This window comes from Schistocerca cancellata, chromosome 4 (genome assembly GCF_023864275.1).
Source record: "Schistocerca cancellata isolate TAMUIC-IGC-003103 chromosome 4, iqSchCanc2.1, whole genome shotgun sequence".
Lineage (NCBI taxonomy): Eukaryota > Metazoa > Arthropoda > Insecta > Orthoptera > Acrididae > Schistocerca > Schistocerca cancellata.
Genome location: NC_064629.1, coordinates 691,641,540 through 691,663,812, shown reverse-complemented (window position 1 = coordinate 691,663,812; position 22,273 = coordinate 691,641,540). Strand labels below are relative to the sequence as shown.

Genomic DNA, 22,273 nt, shown 5'->3' with positions numbered 1-22,273 from the left:
ATTGTAATGATACCATACTGCCGTATTCAACAAAAATGTGGTGGTTTCGATGAGAGCCACCATTTATAATTTATTTAAGAAGTTCACTGTGTTTGGAAAATTCTGGACTTAAATATTATCAGAATATAATTTCAAAATATTTCAAGGCATCATAATTTTTTTTTTACAATTGGTGTACAAAGTAGGCTGTTTGTTTGTAGGTTTCAAGTTTGACACATGTATTTCTGTTATGCTGACGACATTATGATATCTTCAAATCGTGCTACCCCTGAATTAATTAAAATAATGTGAAAAAATTACACCACAATGTTCCTAGTTGGATAAAGTACCTATTTTTGATGACAAGAAGTTGAAATCTTTTGCCAAACGAGAAAACTAATTAATTCGCGTACTCTTACGTTGCAGTCATGATTGTATACTTGTGATAATGAGATAATGGAGAGTGTGTGTAACATGTTAATTGCTTATTTATTATGTAGCATATGGCTAGTATCACATCACACAAAAAACTTGTTTTCTTTAACAACATGTGTACATTTATTTAACACACAGAAAAAAAAATTAGAAAAATTATAATTGTAAGTTAACTAAATTTACGGTATTTACAAAGCACAGACCGTCACAGACATATATTGAACTGATGGCTTTGTTTTCATCAGGAACTCATCCTGTGACACCCCCCTGCAGGCTTGGGGCTTAGAATAGGCCTGAGGTATTCCTGCCTGTCGTAAGAGGCGACTAAAAGGACTCTCTCACATTTCGGCCTTTATCTGATGTCCCCTGTAGGGTTTGACCTCCATTTTTCAAAATTTTCCCAAAGAGGTAGCCAACTGGGGAAGGGCACTTTACATGGTGCAACATGTCCATTGTGCATTGAGATGTTTAGCCTACTTTCTCATTGTGGCATTGCAGTCCTGCTCATCCTCCATCTCTTGAGTGAGGACACCTTCCTTGGTGTGTTTTCCTCCACCCACTGTGCAGTTTCGTTTTCTGTGCCGATGGTGACCATGGAATTCTTTGCACCTCATATCCAGCATGGTAGCCAGTCTGTTGTGGTGGGACCGCCATGTACCCTGTTGATTGTAGCCCCTGACCACACAGGGATCGCTCTGCTTATGCCTGCGCCATTAACTCCCCACGTATGCCAAGGAGTAGATGCCCATCACCCTGGGGCACCGGGACTCCTGGCAATGGCCATCCTGCCAGGTAGCCTTTGCTGCGGCTGGTTGGCGCCCCTGAGAAGGTCCCCAGGTCGGAGTGGGTGGCATCAGGATGGATGACGCGCAATGAAGTGTACCACATCATCACTTGCTGGTGATCAAACGCCAGCAGTTTCTAAGTGTTCCAAGTCTCAGTACAATGCAAGGATGTATGATCCTAAGTTGTTCCCCTCCCTGGCCACACCATGGGAGTAATGCCAGGCTAAGGATGGCAACGAACCTTATGGAGACTGTTTTGTCTTGATGAAGGCTCAGTTTTTTGTAGAGCATTTAGAGGACAAGTTTGGGGAGGTGGAGGGCTTGTTCAAAACGTGGCTAGGATCAGTCTTGATAAAAACGGCATCCTCTACCCAGTCATGGACATTACTCACTTGTGACAAGCTGGGGGATGTTTCCGTTACCATCATGCCTCATAAGAGCATGGTCCAGGGTATTATATTCCACAGGGACCTTCTTTCGCAGTCCGACCACGAGCTGCGTGCAAACTTAGAGCGACAAGGAGTTCATTTTGTCCAGCGCGTCCATCGGGGTCTGAGGGATAATCAGGTTGCCACCATTGCCTTCACCTTGGCCTTCGAGGGCGACACATTACCCGAGAAGGTCAAGGTCTACCGTTATGATGTCAAGCCATATATCCCTCCCCCAATGAGGTGCTTTAAGTGCTGCAAGTTCGACCATGTGTCTTCCCGTTGTACTTCCAGCATCACATGTTGAGTTTGTGGACATCCATCCCATCCCAATACTCCATGTGCCCCACCTCCCATCTGTGTCACCTGCGGAGCGCATCATTCCCCTTGCTCACCAGACTGCAGGATTTTACAGAAAGAAAGGAAAATCGTGGAATACAAGAGTCTGGGCCGACTGACCTACACTGAAGCCAAGAGGAAATTTGAGCACCTACATCCTGTGGCTATACCTCCTCTTATGCCGCCGCTAAGAGAACAGTTGTAGCCCTATCAGTTCCGCGAGCTCCAGTATGCTTTCAGAGGCGGAAGACTACACCTGCCCCCTTGGTGGGGGGGGGGGGGGGGCACTTCCCTCCCTGTTGCTCCCGTACCACCTACCTCTGGGTCACTCCCACCCCCCCCCCCCCCCCAACCATCGGGGACACCAGTCCCCACTTCTCAGCCGGAGAAGTGTAAGTCTTCTTTGGCTCCTCTTGCTAGGAAGGGGTCTCTTGGGTCACTCCCTTCCCAGGTTTCTGCTAGTGGGAAAGATGACGCCTGTCAGTGGCATAAGTGCCCACAAGCAACTGGTCTTAGGGCTTCACAATCATCCTCAGTTCCAGAGACTGAATGAGTGAAGCCCTCACAGCCAGAGAAACCCAAGGATCAGTGAGAGAAATCCAGAAAGAAGACCCCCAAGCCCAAGGGAATTGCGGTGGCACCCACACCACTGCTGCCTACAAGCTCTGCGTGTGAGGATGAAGTGAAGATTCTGGCGTGCTCTAAGGATCTAGATCTCGTCAGACCCTCAGACACAATGGATATAGCCTTTTCAGGAAATAAATTGGTGGGAGCAGGTGACCCTGAGGCATAGGCTGCCTCATTGAGTGTTTCATGCCTTCGTAGTCTCATGATCACGTCATCCTTGAGTGGAACTGCGTCGGTTTTTTCCACAACCTGGATGAGCTACGGCAACTGCTAAGCTTCACACCTGCTTTCTGCATTGTCCTTCAGGAAGCCTGGTTACCGGCAATGTGGACCCCTGCCCTTCACGGCTACAGGGAATATTACAAGAACTGTAGTGAATATAATAGAGTTTCAGGTGAATTTTGCGATGTCCTGAACTCAGTATGTAGTGAACCTGTGCCCCTTCAAACTCCTCTTGAAGCAGTGGCTGTCAGGATACAGACAATGCAGGAAATAACTGTCTGCAACGTATATCTCCCCCCCTGCGGGTCCGGGGATTAGAATAGGCCCGAGGTATTCCTGCCTGTCGTAAGAGGCGACTAAAAGGAATCCATCCCCCTCACGGGGGTAGTTAGCGCCTGCGTCCGGAGACAGACGGTTCCACGACCTATAATTGTGGTCTTTTTGGTTTTTCACTTCTCGTTTCTTCCTTCCTTTGGTTGGTTCCTTTCTTTGTTCTTCTCCACCTCACTGACTTCCTTACTCTTTTCCTTGACTTCTTCTCCTTGCCTTCTCATTGCCTTCTTTTCCTTGCCTTCCTTGCCTTCTCATTGCCTTCTTTTCCTTGCCTTCTCATTGCCTTCTTTTCCTTGCCTTCTCATTGCCTTCTTCTCCTTGCCTTCTCATTGCCTTCTTCTCCTTGCCTTCTCTGGTCTCCGCCTCGGCGTTTGAGACAGTCTGTCCTCTTTCTCCCTCTCTCTCTTTTTCCTCTTCTTCCTTCCTCCCTGTGCGTGCCTGAAGGCCGACCCACGCGTTCGCATGCGTAGCCGGTGACGGGGTAACGCGTAATTCCCCGCCCTGGGTAGACATGTAAGGCACGCCAGGCCCGGGGAGGGGTGATTGCCTGAGCTGATACCTTCTGACCATGCCGATTGGTCCCTCCGTCTGTTTCTCGGGAGGTGTGACCTGAGGTGTAAACATTCACCTAAGGCGGGAGTGCCCTCTGAGAGGGTCCCCACAAGGAAGGAGCGCGCCATCGGAGACGCTGGCAATCATGGGGGATTCCTCCGCAATGGATTCTACTCCATCTCTCTCGACTTCTGCCCAAAAACGGAAACGTGACCAGCATTCAGTGACAAAAGTACTACTGCCTGCCCCACAGTTCCTCGTCGTTTCTCGATCTGAGGACAGAAAGGATTTTTCCTCTGTCAACCCTTTCGTTATCCAGAAGGGCGTAGATGCCATAGCCGGATCTGTCAAATCTTGTACCAGGTTGCGTAACGGTACCTTATTACTAGAAACTGAGAGTGCCTTTCAGGCACAAAAACTGCTTCGGGCCACACTCCTGTACACGTTCCCTGTCCGGGTGGAGGCCCACCGAACTTTGAATTCGTCTCGTGGTGTAGTCTATACTAGCTCCCTCGACGGATTGACTGACGAGGAGATTCAATCTTTCCTCGCTGAGCAGGGCGTGACGGCTGTTCATAAGGTCATGAAAAAGGTCAACAATGACCTTGTACCGACCCGGACACTTTTCTTGACCTTCGATAGTGTTAAGCTGCCATCGTGCATCAAGGCGGGCTACGAGGTTATTTCTGTTCGCCCCTATGTCCCGACACCTACGCGCTGCTACCAGTGTCAGCGTTTCAATCACACTCGACAGTCTTGCTCCAATGCGGCTAAATGTGTCACTTGTGGCAGGGATGCCCATGAGGGTGACTGTCCACCTCCGTCTCCTCATTGTGTGAACTGTCAGGGTGACCATGCCGCATCCTCCCGCGACTGTCCTGTCTATAAGGAAGAACGCTGTATCCAAGAAATTCGGGTCAAAGAGAAAGTGTCCACCTCGGCTGCTCGCAAGCTATTGGCTAGTAGGAAGCCCGCGCTGCTCCCAGCGGGGAAATACAGTACTGTCCTCGCCTCTCCTCGGACTACCAGGGAGGTAGCAACCCAGACATGCGATCTGACCTTCAGCACCATGGTCGTCCGTTCGGCCAGTGCTAAGATAGCGCGGTCGACGTCTCCTCTTCCTCCCATCACCCCACAGACACCAGCCCCTTCATCAGCTTCTGCTAAGACGAAGACCCCAAAGTCAGATGCACGGGCCTTCAAGAAGGAACCATCCCGTGCAGACTTCCTACGTACCTCGACCTCCCAGCCTTCGACTGGTACTTCCACCAAACGTCCTTCCAAAAAGGCTCATAGGAAGCACGGTTCTCCTTCTCCGCCACGGCGCATTTCTTCTCCTGCGCCACCCAGCGGTTGCCGCCCCAGGCCGTCATCCGTTTTGCCTGGCCGCACCGCTGGTAGCCGTACATCTGGCCGTTCACCGGCGGAGGAAGCTCCCCCTCCCGGCCATCCTCCCGAGATGGCCGATGAACCTATAGACCCAATGGACGATGACTGTCCGCCTACTGATAGCGGCAGCAGTGCTCGCTTGAAGCCAGGCCCTCAGCGGCCTTCGAGGTGACCCCTTCTTTCATCTTCCTTTTCTTACGATGGCACTTATTCACTGGAATATTTGCAGCATTCGCTCCAACCGAGAGGACTTGAAGTTGCTGCTCCGCTTGCACCGTCCGCTCGTCGTAGCCCTCCAGGAAACGAAGCTACGCCCATGCGATCAAATTGCTTTGGCACACTACACCTCTGTGCGTTTTGACCTACCCCCTGTGGTAGGTATCCCAGCTCATGGAGGGGTTATGTTGCTGGTCCGGGATGATATTTACTACGATCCCATCACGTTGCACACCGGCCTGCAGGCAGTTGCCATCCGCATTACTCTCCCCACTTTTACGTTTTCCTTTTGTACCGTTTACACTCCATCGTCATCTGCCGTTACCAGGGCAGACATGATGCAACTTATTGCTCAGCTACCTGCACCATTTTTGTTAACTGGAGACTTCAATGCCCACCATCCCCTTTGGGGCTCTCCAGCATCCTGCCCGAGGGGCTCCTTGTTAGCAGACCTTTTCAACCAGCTCAATGTTGTCTGCCTCAATACTGGCGCCCCTACTTTTCTTTCGGACACATCTCACACCTATTCCCATTTAGACCTCTCTATATGTACTCCCCAACTTGCACGCCGGTTTGAGTGGTATGCACTTGCTGATACATATTCGAGCGACCACTTCCCGTGTGTTATCCATCTCCTGCAGCATACTCCCTCTCCGTGCTCCTCTAGTTGGACCATCTCCAAGGCAGACTGGGGGCTCTTCTCTTCCAGGGCGACCTTTCAGGATCAAACCTTCACAAGCTGCGATCGTCAGGTCGCACACCTCACGGAAGTCATTCTCGCTGCTGCTGCTGAATATTCCATCCCTCACCCTACTTCTTCTCCACGTCGCGTACCGGTCCCCTGGTGGACTGCAGCATGTAGAGACGCTTTACGTGCTCGTCGACGTGCTTTACGCACATTTAAACGCCACCCTACAGTGGCGAATTGTATCAATTATAAACGATTACGTGCTCAGTGTCGTCGTATTATCAAAGAAAGCAAGAAAGCCAGCTGGGCTGCTTTCACAAGCACCTTCAACAGTTTTACTCCTTCTTCTGTTGTCTGGGGTAGCCTGCGCCGGCTATCTGGCACTAAGGTCCACTCACCAGTTTCTGGCTTGAAGGTCGCGAATGACGTCCTTGTGGCTCCTGAGGCTGTCTCCAATGCCTTCGGCCGCTTTTTCGCAGAGGTTTCGAGCTCCGCTCATTACCACCCTGCCTTCCTCCCCCGCAAACAGGCAGAGGAGGCTAGGCCACCTAACTTCCGCTCCTCGAATTGTGAAAGTTATAATGCCCCATTCACCATGCGGGACTGAGCAGGGTGGCGCAGTGGTTAGACACTGGACTCGCATTCGGGAGGACGACGGTTCAATCCCGCGTCCGGCCATCCTGATTTAGGTTTTCCGTGATTTCCCTAAATCACTCCAGGCAAATGCCGGGATGGTTCTTCTGAAAGGGCACGGCCGACTTCCTTCCCAGTCCTTCCCTAATCCGATGAGACTGATGACCACGCTGTCTGGTCTCCTTCCCCAAACCAACCAACCAACCAACCATGCGGGAACTCGAAAACGCACTTGGCCGATCACGGTCCTCCGCTCCAGGGCCTGATTCTATTCATATTCAGATGCTGAAGAACCTTTCTCCTGCGGGTAAAGGTTTTCTTCCTCGTACATACAATCGCATCTGGATTGAGGGACATGTTCCCGCATGCTGGCGCGAGTCTTTTGTTGTCCCGATTCCTAAGCCGGGGAAGGACAAGCACTTGCCTTCCAGCTATCGACCTATCTCGCTTACCAGCTGTGTCTGTAAAGTGATGGAGCGAATGGTTAACTCTAGATTGGTTTGGCTGCTCGAGTCTCGACGCCTACTTACCAATGTACAATGTGGATTTCGTAGGCGCCGCTCTGCTGTTGACCATCTGGTTACCTTGTCGACCTTCATTATGAATAACTTCTTGCGGAAGCACCCGACCGCGGCTGTGTTCTTTGATTTGGAGAAAGCTTACGACACCTGTTGGAGGGCGGGCATTCTCCGCACCATGCATACATGGGGCCTTCGCGGTCGCCTCCCTCTTTTTATTCGTTCCTTTTTAATGGATCGACAGTTCAGGGTACGTGTGGGTTCTGTCCTGTCCGACACCTTTCGCCAGGATAATGGGGTGCCACAGGGCTCAGTTTTGAGCGTCGCTCTCTTCGCCATCGCGATGAATCCAATAATGGATTGCCTCCCAGCTGATGTATCCGGCTCCCTTTTTGTGGACGATTTTACCATCTATTGCAGCGTGCAGTGTACACGTGTCCTGGAGCGCTGTCTTCAGCGTTCTCTTGACCGTCTTTACTCCTGGAGTGTCGCCAATGGCTTCCGTTTTTCTGCCGAGAAGACGGTCTGTATTAAACAAACAGTTTCTCCCACCGTCCTTACGACTCGGTCCCGTTGCTCTCCCAATCGTGGAGACAACCAAATTTTTAGGCCTTACATTTGACAGGAAACTTAGTTGGTCTCCACATGTGTCATATTTGGCCGCCCGTTGTACCCGTTCTTTAAATGTCCTCCGTGTTCTCAGTGGTATGTCGTGGGGAGCGGATCGAACCGTCCTACTTCGTCTATATCGGTCGATCGTCCGCTCCAAGCTGGATTATGGGAGCTTCGTATACTCCTCAGCACGGCCATCCATCTTACGCCACCTCAACTCCATACAACATCGGGGTTTACGACTTGCGATCGGAGCATTTTATACTAGTCCCGTAGAGAGTCTTCATGCTGACGCTGGCGAATTGCCACTCACCTACCGGCGCGATTTACTGCTTTGTCGGTATGCCTGTCGGCTACTGTCAATGCCCGACCATCCGTCTTATCGTTGCTTTTTTGACGACTCTCTCGACCGTCAATACGGGTTGTATGTCTCTGCCCTGCTACCCCCTGGAGTTCGCTTTCGTCGCCTCCTTCAACACCTTAATTTTTCACTCCCTGCAACCTTTCGAGTGGGCGAGAGCCACACGCCACCTTGGCTCCAGGCTCAGGTCCGCGTTCACCTTGACCTCAGCTCGCTCCCAAAAGAGGTTACCCCTGGTTCGGTCTACCACTCCCGTTTTTTGGAACTTCGTTCGAAGTTCATCAACATGACTTTCATTTATACAGATGGCTCTAAGACCAATGACGGGGTCGGGTGTTCCTTTATTGTCGGGGCACAAAGTTTCAAATACCGGCTCCATGGCCATTGTTCGGTCTTCACAGCTGAGCTCTTTGCCCTCTACCAGGCTGTTCTTTACATCTGCCGCCACCGACATTCTGCTTATGTCATCTGCTCCGATTCCCTGAGCGCCATCCAGAGCCTCAGTGATCCGTACCCGGTTCACCCTTTCGTACACCGGATCCAACGCTCTCTTCAGCAGCTGGTGGACGTCGGTTATGTGGGTTCCTGGCCATGTCGGTATCCCTGGAAACGAAGCTGCAGATGCCGCGGCCAAGGCTGCGGTCTTCCAGCCTCGGACAGCTTCTTGTTGTGTCCCTTCGTCCGATTTTAGCAGGGTCATTTGTCGGCGCATTTTATCGCTGTGGCATGCCGATTGGGCTGCACTTACAGACAACAAGCTTCGGGCCTTAAAACCTCTTCCCGTGGCTTGGACGTCCTCCTCACGCCCTTCTCGGTGGGAGGAGGTAGTTTTGGCCCGGTTAAGGATTGGACACTGCCGGTTCAGCCATCGCCATCTGCTGACGGCTGCGCCGGCGCCGTTCTGCCCATGTGGGCACTTGCTGACGGTCCGCCACATTTTAATGTCGTGTCCAGATTTTAACACACTGCGTCTAGATCTTAACCTGCCAAGTACTTTCGATGCCATTTTAGCGGATGACCCACGAGCAGCTGCTCATGTTCTTCGTTTTATCAATTTGACAAACCTCTCTAAGGACATTTGATGATGCTGTTTTTTAATCCTATGCCTGTCAGTCTGTCTTTTATCGTGTTTTCCCTTTTAGTTGTTGTTGTCAACTTGTGCCTCGCGGTGCATTCTTAGAGTAGTCCGGGCGCTAATGACCATTGAAGTTGTGCGCCCTAAAACCACACAAAAAAAAAAAAAAAGAAAAAAAAACGTATATCTCATTCCAGATGGTGCGGTACCCCTGAATGTATTGGCTGCACTGATTGATCAACTCCCTAAACCTTTCCTACTTTTGGGAGATTTTAATGCCCATAACCCCTTGTGGGGTAGCTCCATGCTTACTGGCCGTGGCAGAGATGTCGAAAATTTACTGTCCCAACTTGACCTCTGCCTCTTAAATACTGGGGCCACCATACATTTCAGTGTGGCTCATGGTAGTTACTCGGCCATTGTTTTATCAATTTGCAGCCCAGGACTTCTCCCATCTATTCACTGGAGAGCACAGGACGACATGTGTGGTAGTGACCACTTCCCCACTCCCCTGGCATCATGCCCATGGACGCCTACCCAGATGGGCTTTAAACAAGGCAGGCTGGGTAGCCTTCATCTCTACTGTCACCGTTGAGTCTCCCCCACGTGGTGCCATTGATGTGATTGAGCAGGTCACTACAACGATAATTTCTGCGCCGGAAAATGCGATCCCTCATTCTCTAGGTTGCCCCTGGCGAAAGACTGTCCCTTGATGGTGGCCAGAAGTCGCTAAGGCAATTAAAGAGTGTCTGTGAGCTCTACAGCAACATAAGCGGCACCCTTCCTTAAAGCACCTCATAGCCTTTAAGCGACTCCTTCCCGCGTTTGCCAGCTTAGAAAACAACGGAAACAAGAGTGCTGAGAGAGGTACGTGTCTACCATTTGGTGCCGTACGTCACCTTCCCCAAGTGTGAATGAAGATTAGACATCTTTTTGGGTACCAGACCCCAACAGGTGTCCCTGGCATTAACATCAGTGGCATGTTATCTACCGATGCAAACACGATTGCCGAGCACTTTGGTGAGCACTATGCTCAAGCCTCTGCGTCGGAGACTACCCCCCAGCCTTTCACACCCTCAAATGGCAGATGGAAAGGAAAGTCCTCTCATTCACTACACGCCACAGTGAACCCTATAATGCCCCATTTACAGAGGGGGAGCTCCTCAGCACCCTTGCACATTGCCCCAACACAGCTCCTGGACTGGATCGGATCCACAGTCAGGTGATTAAACATCTCTTGTCTGACTACAAGCGATATCTCCTCGTCATATTTAACCGGATCTGATGCGATGGTGTCTTTCCATCACAATGGCGGGAGGTCATCATCATTGTGGTGCTAAAACCTGCTTCATGTGGGTAGCTATTGGTCCATCAGCCTCACCAACATTCTCTGTACGCTGTTGGAACGCATGGTGTGTCAGCGGTTGGGTTGAGTCCTGGAGTCACGTGGCCTACTGGCTCCATATCTGGGTGGCTTCCGCCAGGGTTGCTCTACCACTGATAATCTTGTGTGTGACCTGCGTTCTGTCTTACGCTGCAAGGTTTTTCAACTTTGGGAGGCAGAGTGGCATAACAAGATGCACAACAGACTGCGTATCATTAAGCAGACTGTGAATGTGTGGAAGTCTTCCCTGCAGGCTTGTCACAGGGAATCAGTTGTCCTTTGTCGGCTCCGCATTGGCCATACGTGGCTCATACATGGTTAGCCCCTCCGTTGCGAGGACCCACCTCAGTGTTGCTGTGGCTCCCAAATGAGAGTCGTCCACCTCTTGCTGGACTGCCCACTTTTAGCTGCTCTGCAGTGGACTTTAAACTTTACCAGCACCCTACCTGTGGTGTTGGGCAAAAATGCCTCAACAGCAGCTTTAGTTTTACGTTTTATTCGTGAGGGTGGGTTTCATCATTTGATCTTAGTTTTAGCGCATATCCTTTGTCCCTCTGTGTCCTCCACCCTACGGCTTTTAGGGTGGAGGTTTTAATGTGTTGCAGAGTGGCTGCATTTTCCATTTTTATTCTCATGGTCAGCCAGCCATGGTATTCTGCTTTATTGTTTTTAATTTCTTCTCCATGTTTCTTGCATCTCTCTGTGGTTTTCTTGTCCTGTTTTGCACATTGTAATATTTGTTGTTCTTCCGTCGTTCTTCTTGTTCTTCCTTTCTCCTGTTATTGTGCCGTATGTCTTCATTGTTTTCTTCTTTCTCTTGGGTAATTGTTCTACCAGGAACAAGGGACTGATGGACTGATGACCTTGCAGTTTGGTCCATTCCGCGCCCCCCCCCCCCCCCCCCCCCCTGCCCTCCTCTTTAAACCAATCCTCCTGTGACATAGCAAGTTGGAACTATTCCATGTGTGATTACGTCCACCCCTGATGAGTAATAATTTTTCTTCCCAGTAATTACAATAATTATACTGTTATGTGTTTTATATATGTGTATGACATGTACCTAAATACTCGAAAACTTAACTTGGACTTTCCTGAGTCCAACAGTGTAGATAATTAACATTTAAGTTTCATACCATCATAATTTCTATTGCCAATTTTGCCATTAGGCTTATTAAATTCTGAACTGTGATACTGTATGTTTCTTGTCCTATATTTCTTTTTTTTTTAATCAAATGACCCCCTCACTAATTAAATTAGCCACTAATTAAGATTTTGAATAATTTACTGTTATTGAAAATAATTTGCAATACAACACCTGTACTCATAAGTTATTCCCAATGTGGATGCATAAAGTGATCTCACGAGCTTTTCTAAATGCCTAGGATACCACATTGTAAACCAAAATTTTGTCAATATTTATGGTACATCCTAATCAGCAAAATTTTATCTCAGGGCTGTTTCTTAAATGACTGTATAATTTCCAAAATAACAGTCCATTCATACTCCAGCCTTTAAATAGTTGGATGTCACTCAAAATGAGTCAGTCTGCACCTTGTCCTGGTCGAGATAACAAGCATGTAACACCTTTGTTCCCGATATTGGCTCATGTTGTTGGTATGAACGATTTTTTCATGGAAATACCTGTACTTACAGCCACAGAAATGAAGTAATGTTGATGCCCAGAAACTTTAAAGTGATTTTTGAGTGTGTATTTTGACTGAACTGTGTTGTGATGGATAGGTGATTTGAGCTATCTGTTATAACGTCAAGTTTAACACAAATATTTCAGAACGACACAACACATATGTCACAGAGTAAGTTGACAAGCAAGACGTGTACACGTTAGCATTCGAATGAGCACTGAGTCCCAGTCTAGCGGCCGCTGCTCGGCTGGCCACTTAGGTGGCGCAGCTGCTGCATGGCTGGCAGACAGCACCGCACATAGAGGACGCGCGTAATTGCGCGGCGGCGCTTTGAATGATCGGCGAGTCACAACACTTTTCCCCCTTTTGAAATTGTTGCACTGGTCTTGATGGAGGTGTCCTGGAGATGGCTAACATCCATAGGCGTTGTTTGACTCGCCGTAAAGTCTCGAGGAGGAGGCTTCCTGTATGGACGAAGTGTCCCCGATGATAACAGGTCGAGATGACAGGAGACGTAGGGGTCGAATCTGCTGGGGCCCCATGCACCAATCTGCCCGTTGCGGCAAGTCCAGTTGATATGACAGGAGACATGGGCGATGTGTCTGCGTCCGTTGGAGGAGGAGGCGAGTAGATTTGCTCTGACAGAGGATGGTCATCCGGTTCCTGCATGGGCACGTCTCCTGGTGGCGTCCGTTCTTGTGCTGGCATTGCGATGACGGTGAGAGGGCTGCGTTGTGAGTATTCAGAGATGCCAAGATCCCGAGCATCAGGTAGAGCCAAAGGTGGTGTAGCGGCATTCGGAACAGGCGTTGCTGGCACACGAGGCCGAAGCTGGTCCGAATGACGCACTGCAACACTCGTGTCCATCTGGATTTCATACAGGCGTCTGCCACGGTGTCTTAAGGTGCGGCCCGGGCTCCATTTTGGCCACCTGCCATATCCCCGTACCCAGACGAGGTCGTCGGCGGTGAACCGGCCAAGTGAAGGCACCCGCGGCCGTGACGTGGAAGGCCGCAGAAGATGAAGTAGCGTGCGGGGCTGTCGGCCATGTAAGAGCTCAGCCGGGCTGTGGTCGCCCATGGGGGCGAAACGGTAAGATGCCAGAAACTGGAGAAGCGCACCATCAGCAGCAGAAGAAGTCAGAAGTTTCCGCATCTGAGCCTTAAATGTGCAGACCAGTCGTTCAGCTTCACCGTTGGATTGTGGATGGAACGGCGGGGCCGTGACATGCATAACGCCGCGACGAGCACAAAAATCCGCAAATTTGGAAAAGGCAAATTGCGGACCATTATCAGTAACAAGAGTAGAGGGGAGGCCTTCCAAAGAAAAAATGCGGGCGAGAGCACTGGTGGCTGCCACGGTGGTAGGCGACGTGCAACGGACAGTGAAAGGAAAGTTAGAGTAGGCGTCAATTACGAGCAGCCAATAAGTACCTAAAAAGGGTCCCGCAAAGTCAGCATGAATGTGCTCCCAGGGCTTCTCAGGTGAAGGCCACGGTGACAAAGATGACTTCGGAGCAGCGGCCTATGACGCACAAGGGCCGCAGGCAGCGACCATGTGTGCTATTTCAGAGTCGATGCCAGGCCAGTACACATGATGGTGCACCAGAGATTTTGTGCGAGACACCCCAATGCCCTTGGTGAAGGAGGCGCAAGACCGAAGCACGCAAAGACGCAGGTACCACAACACGCGGTGAAGTATTGTCAGTGGAGAGGAGGATAACACCATCCCTAGCCGTGAGGCAGTAGCGCAAAGCGTAGTAGTTCTGCAACAGATTAGAAGTCTTAGCGGACGGGTGATCTGGCCAACCCTTCTGAATACAGCGTAAAACCCGGGAGAGGGTAGGGTCAGAACCCGTAGCAGCCGCCAGCCTGTCCCCAGTGATGGGGAACCCGTTCACAACCCGCTGCTCGGCAACATCCAGGTGGAAACACAAAAGTTCGTCTATATCGAATGCCTGATCAGGACCCATGGGAAGGCGACACAGAGCATCAGCATTTGCATGTTGAGCCGTTGGCCGGAAATGAATCTCATAATTGAAACGAGACAAGTAAAGAGCCCAACCCTGGAGGCAGTGTACAGCCTTGTCGGGAAGTAACGTTGATGGATGAAACAAGGAAACAAGTGGTTTGTTATCCGTAACAAGATGAAATTTTGAGCCATAGAGAAAAACACCAAACTTATGAAGAGCATAAATAATGGCCAAAGCTTCCTTCTCAAATTGAGAATACTTTTGTTGGGCATCCGTGAGCGTTTAGGAGGCATAAGCAATGGGTTGCACAGAACCGTCAGAAAAACGGTGTGCAAGGACTGCACCAACCCCGTATTGAGAGGCGTCTGTGGCAAGAACAAGATGTTGGCCAGGTCGATAAGTAGCCAGGCACGGGGCCTGTTTCAGCATAGTCTTCAATTGCTGGAAAGCCGCTTCGCATGACGCGGACCAGTGAAAAGGCACGTTTTTATGCAACAGGCGATGCGACGGCTGAGCCACCGAAGCCGCAGACGGTAAAAACTTGTGATAGTATGCTATTTTCCCCAAGAAGGCCTGCAGTTCCTTAACAGATGTAGGGCGAGGAAGGGCATCGATCGCAGTGACAGTTTGCTGAAGCGGACGAATACATCCTGAGAGAGTTGAAACCCCAAGTACGTGATAGATGCCTGAAAAAATTGTGATTTCTGAAGATTACACTTAAGACCGGCAGTCTGTATGACATGAAAAAGTGTGCAGAGATTTTGAAGATATTCTTCAGTGGTGGAGCCAGTGACAACAATGTCGTCCATGTAATTGATACACCAGGGACAGGGAGCAATAATTGTTCCAAGAATCGCCATGCGTCGTCAACAGCACACAGAGGTTGTATTTCCCCGACATCACCCCACGCCTCTATTTGCGCCCCAGCGGCGCGAGAAATTTCAAAAGACTGCGCAATGGGGAGAACTTCATCTAGAGTTGGATTCGCCAACTGAAGGGCACGTTGCCGAACTTCTTTGTCGGGCGCCGACCGGATAATAGCATCCCGTACCATGGAATCGGCATAGGATTCTTTGTGAACGTCAGTAACAAATTGACACTTTCGACTGAGGCCGTGAAGTTCAGCAGCCCAAGTGCGATAGGATTGATGTGGCTGTTTTTGACAACGATAAAAGGCAACACGAGAGGCTACCACATGCGTTTGCTTTTGAAAATAGACAGACAGAAGTGAGCACATTTCAGCAAAGGACAAAGACGCAGGATCCTTCAAAGGAGCCAATCGTGACAACAACCGATACATTTGAGGTGAAATCCAGGAAAGGAACAGAGACTTACATGGTTGTTCGTCCGTGACATGAAATGCCAAGAAGTGCTGTCGAAGACGTTTCTCATAATCAGACCAGTCTTTCGCCGTCTCGTCGTAAGGAGGAAAAGGAGGTATAGCCAACGACGAGAAACGCCCCGCGTTTGATGCCGCGACGACATCGCGAATCGCCGCTGTTAGAAGCGTTTGCTGTTCAAGGAGATTTTGCAATAGTTGCTCAACAGTAGCCATGGCACCCTGTGGGTCAAGGGTGAAAAGGAAAAATCCACTACCTCGTCGCCAATTGTTATAACGTCAAGTTTAACACATATATTTCAGAACGACACAACACATATAAGTCACAGAGTAAGTTGACAAGCAAGACATGTGTACACGTTAGCATTCGAATGAGCACTGAGTCCCAGTCTAGCAGCCGCTGCTCGGCTGGCTGCTTAGGTGGCGCAGCTGCTGCATGGCTGGCAGACAGCGCCGCACGTAGAGGACGCGCGTAATTGCGCGGCAGCGCTTTGAATGATCGGCGAGTCACAACACTATCATTGTCACATGAGTGAGTTATTATTGAGTGTCATGACTTTAATTACTGAGTGAACTATGTCAGATATTGTAGTTTACTTTACTCTGACAGATTACTAAACACCAGTGCGGTATGCAAACTGTGATGTCTTGCGTAAATATGGACAGTGTTTCCTGCCACACTTAATTACTTAGTTCAGGGACTGGTTAGAACTACCACTGATTATTGGACAGTGCTTCATTAATGAGCATTTTTTATAGTTTTGGAAATTGTAAGAGTAATACTACCACTGGAATTTGTTGTTTGTAAGTGCTGACCTGGTAGTAAGCACTAACAATTTCATGAAGGAGGAGAATTGGTCATTGTCCAAACAATATAACTTCGAGTCTTATAAAATGTGTGAAAAATTGCAACCTAAATTGGATTGTTGTGTACATTTTTCTTGATCAAACACCATCAAACACTGAGTAAGATTTTTAGCTTCAAAAACACAAACTGAGGTGCTTCCAAGGAGGTGACAGAGACTACAGAAAAATCAGATTGTTACTTTACACTCTGAATTGCCAGGAAATTATTGGTTTGGGCACACACTTATGATATGCTGAACAGTTTATCATTCTGTGTCACAAACAGAGTTGGGCGTTGTTAATCCCCATTTGTACATTGAGTCACCACAGCTTCTACTATTTGTCCTTATTCTATTGAACACAGACCAGACAGGTGGTGCTGTTCAAAATAAGGTGGCCTGGATGAGAAATGCAGGGCATCTTAAGCTGTCCTGGGGTAGCATTGTTCTGACATATCTGTCTGTTGGTCTGTTATTGTTACTCCATTGTTCACCAAAAATTTTACACATTGTGGAGGTGTTTCTGAAATAACCTAGTTAATATTGTTAAGTTTGCTGTTGAAGACTTGGCACATACTTAATGTTATGATAAATAAAATGCTGTAGCTATTTTAAATTTACCAAAAAACACAAAAACGTGCACTTATATCCTTGCCAGCCCCATAACAGTAGTTGTTAGATTCCTACTCACCAGTGAACTGTGTGGAGGTGTTTCTGAAATAACGTAGTTAATATAGTAGTCCATACAGAGGAAATGTGATAAATATGCATTTCAACTTTTTCTTCTAAATAATTCCAAAACTGTATTATCTTTCCGCAGATGCACAGTTTTGTAGATCACGTGTTCGGTATCCCCTTCAGTACTGACTTGCTTGCTAGTAACATGGTTGCTAGCCTGCAGCACCATCTTTGTTAGGAAGCAAAATCATTTGTTTCAGTGGGTAAAAACCACACATCAACTGAGAGGTTTTTATCATTAAATAAACCTACTTTTTGGATTCTGCAGGAGCACGGCATTGCAGTTCAGCTTGTTAACAAGTTAACCAAGCAACTTTAATCACAATTGAACCTACGATAATGGACAACTTTCTCAGAAACTAGCGTAGTGATTTCTAGTGAACATTGAATGTATTGTCCTGTATTGCTCATAATAGCAAACATCCTCTGTAGTGTCACTTTGGCATCTTTTTTTCACAAATGATGTCAGCATTTTTCCACGTTTGGATGTCTTCTTCATTCCACAACTAGTTTCTCTGTTAAGCTATTATTGTGTGGTTAGCTATATAAAATAGCACACTGCATTACCATCATGAAATGAGCACACACTGTGTGAACTTAACTGAAAGATAGTTACGTAGAACAAGGTGCCATATCTATGAAAATGGCAGCATATTCATATGATATAGATGTTGTCATTTTCCTTTACATATTGTACTGTTCTTGATTGTTTGATAAATAGTTGATGCACTTAAGACAAGAGAAATGCACGATATAATGTTGACCAAAGAATAAAACTCGGTATGGACTGGTGATGCCAAAACAAGTTGTGCAACGAAGAAGAGGTCTAAATAAATACAGCCTGAGTGGGAAGGTACTGCCTTCATTTAGTACATTTATAACTGTGGTATCCACTAAGAAAAATGCCCTTTTTTCTGATACTGACGTTCTAAAGATAGTTAACATATTCCTTGCCTTTTGGTAAAATGTACTATTTGAATATGCTGGTAGTCCCTATTAAGTGCTGTGTGCGTGTGCGTGTGCGTGTGCGCGCGCATGTGGGTCCGCGTGCGGGAGCGCTTGCACGTGGGTGTGGACGCACATCATATTATTTTTCAGTGTATTAAGGTTGTGGAAGTCAAACTAGCCTCCATTTCATAGACTGCATTCTCAAATATTAATGTATAAAGATGAAAAGAAAGTTCAAGCCCTAAGTCTTGTGCACAGCAGGAAAGAACATAGCCTTTGATTAGGGGCTCTATTTTCAAATGCTGTGGATGATGGACATGTCTCATATAACATTGTTAGTCTCGTGAACTGCTGTCTCAGAACATTATTAATTGCAGTTAATGACAGTGGGCTTAGCCAGTTTGTGCCTTAATCAGATAATTGTATGAAAAAATTCGCTATGTGACATTTAAATCTACATTTATCTTCTTCAAGAATATTATCCTGCTTAGTAGAGGATACATTGTGTACCATTTTTGCCTTCAAAGAAAAATTCCTCTGATTTTTCTTTCATGATCATTTTGTGAAATATGTGTCGAGAGAGAATGTAATCTATTGCGTGACTCCTCTCGGAATATATGATCTCAGATTTTTTTAACATGAAGCCTATCTGATTCCCAAGGACTCTTATTTAGTGTCTGGTACTAAAGCTGGTTGAACAGCTGCATGACACTCTTCCACATGTTACACAAACCTGTGATGAAATCTGCCATTTTCTTTTGAATCGTTTCTATCTCCTTTTATTTAATCCTATATGGTAAGTCACATACTGTTGAGACATATGTATGTCTCTTAGGTAAATTAAGTTTACTCAGGATTCTTTCACTGAATCTATTTGGCACTTGCCTTTTCTGCATCTAAATTTGTGCTGTTAATTCACCTTAAATCAGTCTGGACACATACTACTAGATGGTTAGCATTATTTCCAGTGATTCATCGCTGATGCTACAACAAACAATAACATGAGATTTTTTTTCCTTATTTATTCATAATACAATACATTTGTGTAAGTAGAGCATTGACTACCAGTCCCTGCAACAAGTGCCAGTCCTTTTCAGATCTTGCTTAGCAAAACAAAATTAGGTGTCAATTTTTCAATGGGGAGAAACTGTCAGGTGAAGCAGCAGCTTCAGGTGTAGTCTGAGGAAATGTTACAGAAATACATAAAAGTAATCTGCTTGATAATATCAAACCTTCAGTGAGACTGTTTACTGTCATTGCATTTCCAACACCCAGATAGTTGTAAGAAAATCCAGGATGTTTTCAGTTCATTCGCAAAGTTACACATATTCGGTAATCTCATGTTTCGTTCACTATCCAGGCATTTCAAACTATCTTGAACATCTTTAGAAAGTTGAGGAACATAGTCTCAGCCTGGGCTGTGCTGTAACTATTGGAGAGAGTGGGCAGTTTTACACAGTTATTTCTTTCATGGTCTATGTAGGGTCCTACAGAGGAAGATGTCATTGACTAGGTCAGAGAAAAATCAGAGAGATTCAGCAATATAGCTGAAATAGAAACCATTTAAGTTCATCCACATATAGGGAAAAGTCAATCAGAGCACGTGGTGTCTTCAGCCTAAGGGCTGTTGGAGTAAAAATGTTTGATTACCAGTTTTAATCATGCAGTTCATTGGATAGTCCACAAAAAATCAAGGTGACATAATTATCGTTGGTAATACTGTGACATCAGTAATCAAATGTAATCTGAGTAGTTCTGTTATAACCATACACAAATAGTAATTTATGTGGCATCATAGATGTAATGGTTAAAAGACATTATTTATCAGATAATGAGTGCCAGTTGCCCTGGTGGATAGAATACTCTTACAACATTCCATGCAGCATTTAACTGATAACTGCCACATAAGACCAACCGAAATGTTACAGCATATCATCTTCTGACCTAATTACCATCTCATTATTTCTGCCCATGTTGGTATATGACAACACTGATACCTGCAACACTTCTCTCTCCTCTCTCCAGTCTGTTACAAGGGTGGGGTAATTTGTTTAGTTTCCTTTTCCAATCTAGGTGCCAGTCCTTAAGAATGTGAAATTTTTCTACAATTTTCCCCTTTCCTGTACAGCAAGATGTATGCAGACAATATGCAAATACGTTTACTGAAACTATAATATGATGTGAAATGCTGCTTAATTTTACAACCATTGTCAAACTCTCTTCTTTCTTCTGTTAGGTATTTGGTTATAAATCAAGCAAGCATGTGAAATGTGCAACAGAAATAAGATTGGAGAATCAGCTATATTCATATAACTGATTGTAAAATCAAACAACAAAGAGGTCAGACAGATTGAAGAGGGTGGATTTAATGGATACCACAACAGAGCATTCAGTCAGAAAAAGAAAGGGGTATTTTGATATTGTAAATACTTCCTCGCAGAGTTTTAGTGTGAGACATTGTCCATACAATATACACAGAGGTGACAAGTCATCGGGTACCCCCTAATATCGTGTCAGATCTCCTTTCACCCAGCGTAGTGCAGCAACTCCATGTAGCACAGACTCAGCAAGTCGTTGGAGGTCTCCTGGAAAAAATATTGAGCCATGCTGCTCCAATAGTTGTCCATAATTGCAAAAGTGTTGCCAGTGCAAGATTTTATGCATGAACTGATCTCTCAATCATGTCCCATGTCTGATGGTATTCATGTTCAGTGATCGGTGTGGCCAAATCATTCGCTTGAATTGTCCAGAATGTTCTTCAGATTAGTTGCGAACAATTGTGGCCTGGTGACATGTTTAGGAATGGCAGCAGATGATCTCCAGGCAGCCCCAAATAACCATTTCCAGTCAATGATCATTTCAGTTGGACCACAGGACCCAGTCCATTCCATATAAACACAGCCCACATCATTATGGAGCCACCACCACTTGCATAATGCCTTGTTGACAGCTAGGATCCATGGCTTCATGAGGTCTATGCCACACAAGAACCCTACCATCAGCTATTACCAGTTGAAATCGAGGAGTCACCTGATCAGGCCATGGTTTTCCAGTCATGTGGGTCCTGTTAGCAAAGGCACATGCTTCAGTCGTCTGCTGCCATAGCCCACTAATGCCAAATTTTGTCACACTGTCCTAATGGATATGTTGGTTGTACATCCCACATTGACTTCTGCAGTTATTTTATGCAGTGTTGCTTGTCTGTTACCACTGACAACTCTACACAAATGCCGCTGCTCTCATTCATTAAGTGAAGGCCATCAGCCACGGTGCTGTCCGTGATGAGAAGAAATGCCTGAAATTTGGTAATCTTGGCACACTCTTGACATTGTGGATCTCAGAATATTAAATTCCCTAATGACTTCCAAATTGGAATGTCCCATGTGTCTAGCTGCAACTACCATTCCACATTCAAAGCCTGTTAACTCCCATCATGCAGCCATAATCATGTTGGAAAACAATTCACATGAGTCACCTGAGTACAAATGACAGCTCCACCGAAATCACCACCCTTCTACATCTTGTGTATGCGATACTACCCCCATCTAGATATGTGCATATCACTATACCGTGACATTTGTCACCTCATTGTAGACGCTTATGAAGCAATGTGTACCATGTCAGAAGCTTTGTCTGTTTTGAATAATAGAAGAGAAATAAATGTTGCAAGACATATTATGTGCCTAGTTTACATCGTTTTAAAATTCATGAGTTATCATGTATTTCTTTATTTCACTTTGATATTTGCACTAGTATTCAACATAAAATACCACATACATACTTTGAAACATTATTACTGGTCTTTAACACATCTGAATCAATTAAACTCTTAAACACTGGCTGCATTTAAGATTTTCAGCTAAGGACCACCTACGAATAATGTTCTAGAATAGTATCACTACATGATACAATGAATGATGCATTGTAATCCAATTAATCTCTGATCACATCATGAAATGGTGGTAAAATGCTGAGCCTCTTTCAGTGCATAGTAAGAAGTGGGTGCATTATTTGAAAGAAGATTTCAAGTGTGCTTTAAAATTAAATATTTTAAAATAAGCATACATTTTGCTACCAGGAATGTCTAAGCATTGAATCTCCATATATTGTTCCAGTAGTGCCTGGATCGTTATCATAATCAAAGAATCATACTCAAAGAAACCATACAGTTAATACGTGTTACATTAACAATTTACATAAATGAGTCAATAA

General features: G+C 46.6%; 1 protein-coding gene across 4 annotated transcripts in view; it reads left to right on the top strand.

Moving 5' to 3' along the window:
• LOC126183752 (succinate--CoA ligase [GDP-forming] subunit beta, mitochondrial) overlaps positions 1–22,273 on the top strand; it is a 92,623-nt gene that overhangs the window by 24,530 nt on the left and 45,820 nt on the right. The gene's annotated exons all lie outside the window — the stretch shown is intronic.